This window comes from Danio aesculapii, chromosome 12 (genome assembly GCF_903798145.1).
Source record: "Danio aesculapii chromosome 12, fDanAes4.1, whole genome shotgun sequence".
NCBI classification, from domain to species: Eukaryota; Metazoa; Chordata; class Actinopteri; order Cypriniformes; family Danionidae; genus Danio; species Danio aesculapii.
Window position 1 is genome coordinate 33,051,332 of NC_079446.1, and position 12,860 is coordinate 33,064,191.

Consider the following 12,860-nt stretch of genomic DNA (forward strand, 5'->3'; position numbering starts at 1 on the left):
CAGTTAAATGATGATAAATCCTACAAGCAGAGATCATTGAAGTCAGCAGAAGAGCTGTTTTATAGGTCCACAAGTAAGAAGAAACTCCCAGCGCTGCTTTGGTCATCCAGTCTGGTGAAGCCTTTTGGTGATAGCATTGTGAAGGAGAGCACAAAAAGCCCTCTGTGCAACCCAGACATTGACTTTTAAATGACCAACGTCTCAAGGGGATGACCATTTTCTTAGCTTTTAATCAAAAGCATGCTCCTTCTGCCATTTTATTTTATTTTTTAATTTAATTAAATTTTATTTTAATTTTTTTACATGTATCGATTCGTCTTCCTGCAATATTTAATTTCTGATAGGAATTTGGCATATCTTTGGCATTATATTTGGCATACTCTGCAAACATTAGGTTTTATTCAGGGTCCAATTAGGAATAGGTATCTTTTTGGGGACTTTGGGTTTCCAATTCACAGTCATTTCACGTTATGCAATACCTTTTAAACTCTGCCTGGAAGGCATGCTCATCAGTGGATTGCCATGCACCTCAGTCATGCCAGAATCACTCTTAAAAAGGCACAGTGTCATTAAGTTCAGCCTCACTGGGCTTAGTTAAAACAAATTCAAAGATATACAACTTTGCACACGTTTTAGATTGGTTGTCCCATATTTACATATATTGAAGTGGATTTGAAAAGTTTATCAAAATTGTCAGACAAGAATGGATGTTGTGCAAAAGTTTAGGGACAACTTTAATAAAAAATTTGGCCCACTATATATATATATATATATATATATATATATATATATATATATATATATATATATATATATATATATATATATTCATTCATTCATTCATTTACATCATTCATGCTATCAATTTTAAGACTGAAGTAGAGTATATTTTATGACCGAACATCAAAACATTATTTTTACACATTGTATGTGTGTATGTGATGCCATTTTTAACACCTGAGAACTAAAAAAACAACAACAACAGTAGGACTGCTTTCATTAGACACAAATAAAGATGTAATGCTAGGAGACATGGTTCTATTCCCTATATTAATGTGTAATAGGCAACAATTTGACAAAAAAAGCATCCTGTCATTTTTATGGTTGACTCATGATGCACAGTACTGTATGTCCTATTTTGGTCCATGTTGTGTTTGTATTTCAGTCAGAACAGCAGAGTTTGTCTGCAAGTGGACTTGACTGAGACCTAACTTTTCAGGATGTGTTCACACTTATCAGGCCTGATTAAAATGAATTGTGGTACTGTTTCTTTATTATTTGAATAAGTGTGACACTGCATATGAACCAAACAATTGAACTAAGACAGGTCTCGATCTGCGTCCGAGAAAACTCTGGTGTTGTTCAACTGAATCAAAAGCAGGACAAGATGTCACAAGATCTGACCATGAAAATCAGAATGTTCAAGAAATCTTGGTCTGGCAGAGTCAGAATGTTGTATTTTTTTGTTAGAGATCAATATAGATCTATGTCCACTTGTAGTGAAAATTAGTTGGCGCATGTAGCCTAGTGGTTAAGTGTGTCAAGATATAACACTAGTTCTATTTCTGACTTGGGGTCTTTGCTGATCAGAGGGTAGCACAATTTCCTCACAGCGAGAAGGTTGCTGGTTCAAGCCCTGGCTGGGTCAGTTGGCATTTCTGTGTGGAGCTTGCATGTTCTCCCCGTGTTCACGTGGGTTTCCTCCGGGTGCCCCGGTTTCCCCCACAAGTCCAAAAACATGTGGTATAGGTGAATTGGGTAAGCTAAATTGTCCGTAGTGTGTGTGTGACTGAATGTGTATGGATGTTTCCCAGTGATAAGTTGCAGCTGGAAGGGCAACCGCTGCGTAAAACATATGCTGGATAAGTTGTCGGTTCATTCCGTGGCGACCCCAGATTAATCAAGGAAATAAGCCAAAAAGAAAATTAAACTAATTGTTAAAAAAACAAAAACTTTCAAGTGGTACCAACTTGATCAGTTACTGTTTTGATTAAAGTTGAAGAAGAAAAAGATCAAAGTTTTGAAGAAAGTTGAATAAATGTAATCAGTGACTTACCAGCAGACACACAACATCATAAGACGTTAATATTAAGTTGGATTTAGGTCGCCAGTGTTTAAGAACGATGTTATTTTGACATCCAATAGCAATGTGAAATGATGTTGATATTTTGTTGATTTTAGGTTGTGTTGGAAAGTGACCAGAATTCAACGTCGAGCCAACATCTTAACCCAACGTCTCATATTGACGTCAAATAATAACATTAATTCGGGTTTGGCAGCCAAAATCCAACATCTGATAGACTTCATAGTGGTAACGTCAACATCATTAGACGTTGATATTTTGTTGTTTTTAGGTTGCGTTGAAAAGTAACCAAAATGCAAAGTCTGTCCGATGTTGGACATTGATGTTGGCCTGACGTTAGGTTCTGACGTCAACCCGATTTTCATTTCCAATCAAAATGCAATGTCCCACGATGTTGGACATTGATGTCGGCCTGATGTTGGGTTCTGACGTCAACCCGATTTTCATTTCCAATCAAAATGCAATGTCCCACAATGTTGGTGTACAACGTCATTCTGACGTCATGTTGACGTCCTGTGCATGCTGGGTTCCTTAGTACACTCAAAAAAAATAGACATTTGGTGTTTGTTCAAACTACTTATTAAAAATGAGTTGAAACAATGCAATTCTTGAGTTTTTGGGGTAGGACAACTGAATTGTTTTATGTTCAATCCAATTAAATTTAATTCGTTCATTTTCGGCTTAGTCCCTTTATTAAACGGGTCGCCACAGTGGAATGAACCACCAACTTATCCAACATCTGTTTTACGTAGCGGATGCCCTTCCAGCTGCAACCCATCACTGGGAAACATCCAAACACATTCACAAACATACACTACGGTCAATTTAGCTCACCCAATTCACCTGTACCACATGTCTTTGGACTGAGGGGGAAACTGGGGCACCCAGAAGAAACCCATGCCAACACAGGGAGAACATGGAAACTCCACACAAAAATGCCAACTGACCCAGCCGAGGCTCGAACCAGCGATTTTGCTCGAAATGGATTGTGTGGAACTTAGCACTTTTTACATTGAAGGAAAATCAAATACTGTGGAAGTTAATGGTAGCAGGTTTTCAACTTTCTTCAAAATATCTTATTTTGTATTCAACAGAAGAAAGAAAGTCAAATGGGTTTAAAACAAGTAAAGGATGAGTATACAATGACAGAATATTCAAGTTGGATGAACTGCCCCTATAAGGTTTGGAGATGACTTTAATAAAACCAAACATACCAAGTGCAAACAAACAAAATGGCATCAACAACTCAGTCACTCATAATGACAAAGCATTGCAGTATAGACGTCCTTCAGCCCTTTTCAGGAAGTAACAATGCAGTATAATTCAGGAAACAAGCTTTTTTCCGGAACCACAGCAGTCAGACCGATAATGAATGCCGGCGACAGCAGCATTAGATCCACAATATACCACTTAAGTCACCACCTATGAACTGTCAATGTCACACATCCCCAAAAACATCACACTGGGGAATGAGTTGCACAAAGGGGTCTTTAAGATAGCCATGATCAAACATGCAAAGGGTAATGTATAGATGGGGCCTGTATAGATCAAGATGGGCCCCCAGATAAGAGCAAACAAGCACACACAAAAATCTGATAGCGAAAGGATGTGCCATTCACAGAGATTGTGTTTCAGGCTCTGAGGAAAACAGGCCACTTAGAGAAGCAGCATTTATCCTCAGACAGTGCGTCTCCTTAAATCTGAGGACGGGAGAGTATCCCTGTTTAGCCTTTTTTGTTTGTGTGTATGAATCATGAATACGGGGTCAGCCGGTTTGTCTTGGTCACAGTGATGTCAATAGGTTTAACAATTAAGACGTAATCTCTGTGTAGGAGACAGATGTGATTTAAATCCCATGAGTTCATTATTAAAGAGTGTGGTTCATTATGCTGTTAAGTAGGTGAGGTTATTAAGTAATATTTCCTGTTATGTAATTTACACTTGATACAATTAACTACATGAAAACCAGTCATGAATTGCCCTAACAGGAAAACAAATCAAAACACCAAACAACTTAATTAATAAACTCATTAAGCATATGTACACTACCTGACAAAAGTCTTGTCGCCTATCCAAGTTTTAGGAACAACAAATAATAACTTGACTTCTAGTTGATCATTTGGTATCAGAAGTGGCTTATATGAAAGCCAATTGCCTCTAGATTACGCTTATTTTACCAAAATAAAATATGATCATGCCGTTTTTAATTATTTAATTAGGACAGTAAGATCTGACTTTGCTTAGACAAAAGTCTTGTCACTTAACAGCAAAAATGTACAGTATAGAATATAAAATCATGGTGCAGTGGAAAAAGAATTAATATTGTGTATGACTCCCATGAGCTTGGAGGACTGCATCCATACATCTCTGCAATGACTCGAATAACTTATTAATAAAGTCATCTGGAATGCAAAGAAAAGTTCATAAAGATTATTAGGATTCATCTTCAATGCCTCCTCCTTCATCTTACCCCAGACATGCTTAATAATGTTCATGTCTGGTGATTGGGCTGGCCAATCCTGGAGCACCTCGATTTTCTTTGCATTCAGGAACTTTGATGAGGAGGCCGAAGTATGAGAAGGAGCGCTATCCTGCTGAAGAATTTGCCCTCTCTTGTGGTTTGTAATGTAATGGGCAGCACAAATCTCTCGATACCTCAGGCTCTTGATGTTGCCATCCACTTTGCAGATCTCTCGCACACACCCCATACTAAATGTAACCCCAAACCATGATTTTTCCTTCACCAAACTTGACTGATTTCTATGAGAATCTTGGGTCCATGCAGGTTTCAATAGATCTTCATCAGTATTTGTAATGATTGGGATGCAGTTCAACAGATGATTTATCCGAAAAACCTTCTGCCACTTATCCAAATGATCAACTAGAAGTCAAGTTATTATTTGCTGCTCTTACAATCGACGACAAGACTATTGCCAGGTAGTGTACAGTATGTTTTTTTTTTAAATATATTCTCTAAAACTATTTCAAGTCTGGAGAAAGTCTTATTTGTTTTATTTCGGCTACAATAAAAGCAGTTTTTAATTTTTGAAAAACCATTTTAAGGTCAAAATTATTAGCCCCTTTAAGCTATATTTTTTCGATAGTCTACGGAACAAACCATCGATATACAGTAACTTGCCTAATTACCCTAACCTGCCTAATTAACCTAATTAACCTAGTTAAGCCTTTAAATGTCACTTCAAGCTGTATAGAAGTGTCTTGAAAAGTATCTATCTGTCATCATGGCAAAGATAAAATAAATCAGTTATGAGTTATTAAAACTATTATTTTTAGAAATGTGTTGAAAAAAGTCTTCTCTTTGTTAAACAGAAATTGGGAGAAAAATAAACAGGGGGGCTAATATACATATATATATATATATATATATATATATATATATATATATATATATATATATATATATATATATATATATATATGTGTGTGTGTGTGTGTGTGTGTGTGTGTGTGTGTGTGTGTGTGTGTGTGTGCGTGTGTGTGTGTGTGTATGTGTGTGAAATTTTCCTCTAAAATGAGTATTTTTATCAGTCTCCTTTGTGTGTGTTGAGTAATCTCACTTTTATGGCAAAGAATAAGTCCTTTTCCTGGTCTTTACAGTAAAACATCTCAACATCAACAAAGTTGATGCAAAGCAAATCTCAGATGGCACTTGGAGGTTTTTGCATCTGAACTCTTCATATATATATATAATTAGAACTCTTTTTTAAATAAAACTATTTTATTAGAACTATTTTAGAAAATTTTGTCTTTTACTATATTTTCAGTGGTGTACTGATTTTGTTTTAAGGGTGTTTAAAATAAGGTGCAAATTTTAAAAGAATTGAAATTCCTGGAATAAGCCAAATTGTCCATTAAATTAGAAATTATATTATTGTTTCTTTCACTAAACATATTTGAAAGTTAAGATTAACCATTTACGTTTTGTTTTAATAATGTTTTAACTATGAATCAAGACAAAAACACCCCTTAAAAATCACTAAAAATGTAAAAAGTAAAATGCACTCAAAAAACACTTGTTGCTTGCTCAAACTATTGCAACAACACAATTCTTAGTTTTTGTGGCACAACTAATTATTTTATGTTCAATCCAAAACAATAAAAAAATATATTATTTTAACTTTGTAGTAGTGCAAAAACAATTAAGTTAACTTAATAAATTTGAGTTGGGACAACATGAAGGAATTCTGTGGAACCCAGTGTTTTTTACAGTGTGGTGGTAACAAACAGTGTAAAAAATACTTGGTTCCACATAATTCCTTCATGTTTCCCCAACACAAATCTATTAAGTTAACTTAACTGTTTACAAATTTAAATTGATTGAACATAAAGCAGTTAAGCTGTCCCCAAAAAAACGTAAGAATTGTGTTTTCAACTCATTGTAAATAAGTAGATTGAACAAGCAACAAAGGTCATTTTTGAATACACACACAAGGAGCATGTCTTTTATCAATCACTGTTTTTATTAGATCAAAACATAAACAGAGCCTAAATTAGCTAATTACAAGCAGTGATGTAAACTGATCAGGTGCAGGTAGCAGAGGCACTGATGTCCCACGTGATAAATTATAGCGCAGCAAAGGCTACTTTCACTCATGCTGATTATCATGAGAATGGGAGAGACCATTGGGATACATTAGAGTGCAATGCCTGAGGAAAAAAAAAACGATGGCAGATGCAAATCAACTCTGAGGCCCGGAGCCCAGGGACGGATAGCGTTACAGACGACTATCAAGAGCCTTCCAGGTGTTCAAGCTGTTCAGGTGAGCTGAGACTTCATATCAGGTGTGCATGCCGTACTAGAAACAATGCCAAATATTTGTGCCATAGTATTTGTGAGGCTTCACACGATGATCACGTGGAAAGCGCACGTCCATGACAGACTTTCATCATGTCTTATAAATCAAATCTAATATCCTAAAAATAAGGAATGAGGAAAAGAAAATGTGTTAAATAAAATAATGTCCAAAAACAAAAGTAGTGTTTGTTGTTGCTTATATTTTAGTGATTAATGCATTTGGGACTTTGGCGTTATCATCGTTCTAAACACTGCTTTTTTAAAAAATGAATTAAGATTTCACACTTGTAATTGAGAATCTGGGTTCATGCTGATTTTTTTTATTGTGTTGTGAAAGTCTGTTGTGAAGGAGAATTACTTTTATGGTAAAGAAAAATAAATATTTTAATAAACAAATTTTTGATAGCAATAGTAGAGTGTAAAGAAATGGCAGCATGCTGATTTGTGCATATTAATAGTGAAGTATTTATTGCGATTAAGCACCTTCCTTAGGTTTTTGTAATTGCGTATATTATATTTTCCTTGAAGAACGGAAAACTTTGTAAAAAATTAATTAATACACTTTGAATTTTACAAATTAAATTCTTGTAACTCAGTGGGCAATTTTTATTAAAATATTTAAGAATGTATTAAATCTGAAAGAAAATCCTTAATCTTTCTCCAGTAAATCTTGAACAAATAGGAAATTCATGGGGCATTTGCATGGTTTGTGGACAATGGAGTCAAAAAGGCTGAACTCCTGTATCTCTCAGGTGATGAAAGACAAAAACACAGGACAGCCAATCAGAATCCAGCGCAATCCATGTGTGATGTGCTTAGAATAAACAAAACGCTTTCATCCACTGGGGCTTAGACATTCATATTGTTATTTTTTATCTTTAGTGATATTGTTGGCAATTCTGTGTGAAGTTTGCATGTTTTCTTCATGTTGGGGTTTGGTCCGCATGCTCCGGTTTACCCCACAAGTCCAAAAACATGCGTTTTAGGTGAATTGGTTAAGCTAAATTGTCTGTAGTGTATGTGTGTGAATGAGTGTGTATGGATGTTTCCCAGTGATGGGTTGCAGCTGGAAGGGCATCCGCTGTGTAAAACATATGCTGGATAAGTTGGCGGTTCATTCCGCTGTGGAAACCCCGGATTAATAAAGAGATTAAGCCGAAAAAAAATGAATGAATGCAATTTACTGTAAATTTAGAAATGTTCTTTTTTTAACAGTACACTTTTTTTACAGTGTAGCCTTGAAATAATCGTTTCCATACTGAAAAAATTATTAAAAAATGTTTCTTGTTTCTTTGGATTTACTAAATTTGTTTAAGTAAAGTGGCTGTAATCAATTTATTTGGGCTTAATTTTTTAAAAAATGAAGTTGAACATTACTAAGTTTAATTTGTTTGTTTAAATTCAACACATAGAAACTGTTTGCAGCAATTTTGCAGACATAATTCTTTTCAGTGTATTTTGCAATAGACAGACTAGGACTGATGAGAAAGGGCAATGCAAACTCAGCTGTATTCACTCTGAATATTGAAGTAAGCTAATGTCAGAACCAGTGAATAACGCCTGATCTGAGACTGTTCTGAAGTCAAATCAAATTTCACAACACAGGGATCACTAAAATTAATGCCCATTAACATATATATATATATATATATATATATATATATATATATATATATATATATATATATATATATATATATATATATATATATATATATAATTATTATTATTAATATATTATTATTTTGTTTTAAGTGAGAACCACACATGCAAAACCTCTTCTTCAGTGTGAAAAGTGAAGCAAGGTTTTGTTTTCAAATTGATTGATTTGAGCTTAAAATCAATCCTTAAAATCAAACCTCCATCCTTTACAGAGACTACAAAATAAGGAAAACTCACACTAGCACAATTAAAGAGGAACGTGTCCAGAATATATATGCAAATGTTCTTGTTCCTTTCTGAATACACAATTAAGACTCAGCGGGACGCCTGCGAGATTTAAAAAGACTGCTTGGAGGCATCAGCACTGCATTCAGATTAGTAAAGTGAATTTCATGCTAATTATTTTCTTCAGAAGTTCTATCAAGGAGCTTTATGTTTATCCAAAGATCAAGCACACACTATATATGCAGTGATCATCTGATAGGTGTAATCATCTAGAGTCAGTCCTGCAGAAAACATTTTATTAATTGCTTGTATATGGGATAAATTGAGTTTTAATTTTGTATGTATATGTATAAATTACTGGATGGTGTCTATGACTGATGACAGTGTTGCCAGCTTATATTCAGAGGAAGTTGCTAAATGCAGGAAATTAATCTGGGGTTGCCACAGCGGAATGAACCGCCAACTTATCCAGCATATGTTTTACATAGCTGATGCCCTTCCAGCTGCAACCCCTCAATTGGAAACAACCATACACAATCATTCACACACATACACTACGGACAATTTTAGCTTACCCAATTCACCTATACCACATGTCTTTGGACTTGTAGGGGAAACCAGAGCACCCAAAGGAAACCCACGCGAACACGGGGAGAACATGCAAACTCCACACAGAAATGCTAACTGACCTGGCTGAGGCTCAAACCAGTGACCTTCTTGCTGTGAGGCGATCGTGCTACACACCGTGACACCCAAATGCCATGTAATTATAATAATTTACATATATTGTTATCTGTTAAACTATGTATTGTAGTTTTGCTAATTATTTAAGTTATTTAAACATATCCCCTTCAGACCCTGTGTCCATTACTATGGACATCACATGTCAGCCCATGTTTTTGTGGTTCCTGAGCATTTAATCTAATTTAAAGCCTGCAGTTCATGAGAGTGGACAATTGTCATCCAATCAAATGGCAGTATGGCTCGGCATGTGGTAATTTGAAAAGAATCAACTACATTTTTTTTATTCAGATTTATTGATATGTTTGCCAATATTTCATAGATTGTATGCAAAAACAAGAGATTGCACTTACTAATTAAAGTTTAAAATCTTTTGTACCATTGCAAGCTTTAGATTTTTTCAAATATGGCTGTCTGGATGGACAATGTGTTCAAAATCTGTTACAGAAAGTAAATCTCCAGTAATATATATCTAATTCATCGCTGAAACATTTTCATGTGCAAAATATACAGATCTTGAAGTACTTGAGCCTATAGCAGATGGAAATATCTCAGATGCGGACATTATCTGGAGTGATGAGGAACATGAAGGCAATGTTAGTGCTTATGATTTTGAAAATAAATTAGATTATACCAGCAATCATGTATGTTTTCTTTGTATTTTATGTTGTGTCACATTATATTATATTATATTATATTATATTATATTATATTATATTATATTATATTATATTATATTATATTATATTATATTATATTATATTATATTATATTATATTATATTATATTATATTATATTACATTATAGCCACTGGATTAAATTAACTTTAGACATTTTACTTCAAACTCAAGACATTAACAAAGACAAGACATACTACAAACATCTAAGCCAATGGCAGGCTATGGTAGAGAAATCTGACAAAGAGCATTTCTGATAATTCTCCAACTGTATTAAAAACTGATGCTGTTTACAGTATTACAATTCCTTCCACGTAAAATACACAGTCATTATTATGAAAACAAAACAGTGTCATTGTTATGAGGAAATACGTTATTAAGATTTTAGTCATTATTATGAGAATTTAACAGACTCATATTTGTTTTACTAACATTAGCATACAAATAGGATTTTTGAAGTGGCCTAACAGTTGAATATACTCTAACACTTTAAATATATCTATATTTAAAGGGATAGTTCACTCTAAGTTAAAATATAGTCTACTGACTGTTACTCACCCTCAAGTGGTTCCAAACCTTTATGAGTTTCTTCTGTTAAACACAAAATACATTTAGAAGAAACTTTCATAGTAAGAAAAAAGACTACTATAGAAGTCAATGGTTACAGGTTTTAAACATTTTCCAAAATGTATTTTGTGTTAAACGAAAGAAAGTCATAAAGCAGTGGTATCAAACTCAGGATGCGTAACAGTCCACTTTTAGACATGCACTCGCAAACTTCCCTTCACTTGTTCCCTCAGGGGAATCCCTGCTGCCATTTTAAAGTGGAAACGCAAGCTTGTGCACCATGTTTCACAGTAAGCTGCGTTGGAAAGTTCAAGATGGTGAACTCTGACCTGCGAAATCCCACCCCTTTTCGCAGTGCCGTACAACAGAATTTCGGAAGCTCAAACTCTAGTGTGACCGCAGCTTTATTTGAACTTGAAGTCTACAGGTAAGTGTGTTGAAGCAGGGTTGCTGCGGCCCTCCAGGAACTGAGTTTGACACCCCTGTCATAAAAGTTTGAAACCACTTGAGGGAAAGTAAATAGTGAGTACATTTTCATTTTTGGGTGAACTCTCCCTTTAATGCAGGGTGTGGATTAAAGGGGGGTTTGGGAGAGCTTGATCCCCCCAAAGGATATCAAAACAAGTTGAATGTGGGGTGGTCAGCCCTTTAATTATGAGAAATATCCTTTTCTAATCTGTATCTTAAATATGAATTATTTAAAGATAGATAATATAAATATACACCACCCCTACATCAGTTCATACCATTGTGGATGTGTAATCATGCCAATCAGTCTATGCAAGAAAATATTCATTCATTAGCCTGAAACTGGCAGATCTAGCACTGACAGACAACATAAATATGTTCAGTATTTCCTCATAAAATAGGTGTTTGTTTCTACATATAGTCTAAAAGTAAAGTCAAATTAGATGTGTAGTTTGTATAACGTAGCATATACCTACAGTAACCTCTAAAATAGCTAATGAAAGGATACTGTTGGTCAGAATACACTAAATATCCTCAGAACACTTGAAAACTGAAATACGTCGTTGTAAGTGAAGGGCATAAAAAAGGACTGGAATCCAGCCCACAGTTCCTAGAAGGCCACAGCTCTGCACAGTTTAACTTTAATCCTAATTAAACACACCTGATCAAACTAATTAAGTCCTTCAGGCTTATTTGAACTTGAAGTCTACAGGTAAGTTTGTGAAGCAGGGTTGCTGCGGCCCTCCAGGAACTGAGTTTGACACCACTGTCATAAAATTTTAAAACCACTTGAGGGAAAGTAAATAGTGAGTACATTTTCATTCCCTACTGAAAAAAACAGCTTAAACCAGCCTAGGCTGGTTGGCTGGTTTTAGCTGGTCGACCAGCCTGGTTTTAAAAGGGTTTTGGCCATTTCCAGGCTGGTTTCCAGCCATTTCCAGCCTGGTCTTGGCTGGTCAGGCTGGAAAATGACCAGCTAAAACCAGCTTGATCAGCCAAAACCAACTATGTCCAATTTAAACCAGGCTGGTCAAGCTGGTTTTAGCTGGTCATTTTCCAGCTTGATCAACTAAGACCAGGCTGGAAATTGCTGGAAACCAGCCTGGAAATGGACAAAACCCCTCTAAAACCAGGCTGGTCAACCAGCTAAAACCAGCCAACCAGCCTGGGTTAAGCTGGATTTTTCAGCAGGGTTTTGGGGGAACTATCCTTTTAATGTAGGCTATGTAAAAAATGCATCTGTCTCTTTAAGTAACAATAACCACATGGTCATATTACTTTATAGCCACTCTTAACACTGAACTGAATTTATCTGAAAATAAGAAAGCAAACCGAACTATTTAATTTTGTAATGTCTTTAATTTATGTACTGTTATTGATTCTTAAATTGATTCTTACCCTCAAGTTTGCATGTTCTTTATTCTTTTTTTCTTCTCTTTCTCTCTCGGATCTTTTTTTCATTGACAATGTAATTCGTTTTCTGTATTTTAAACAACTAGTGCTACAAACTTGTCAAATGTTTTTTTGCAAATAATAATAATAATAAAAAACCACTGAACTGAATTTATTGAAAGAAACTGAACAGCTCTATAATGTTTCAACCATGTTAGTTAAAACTTT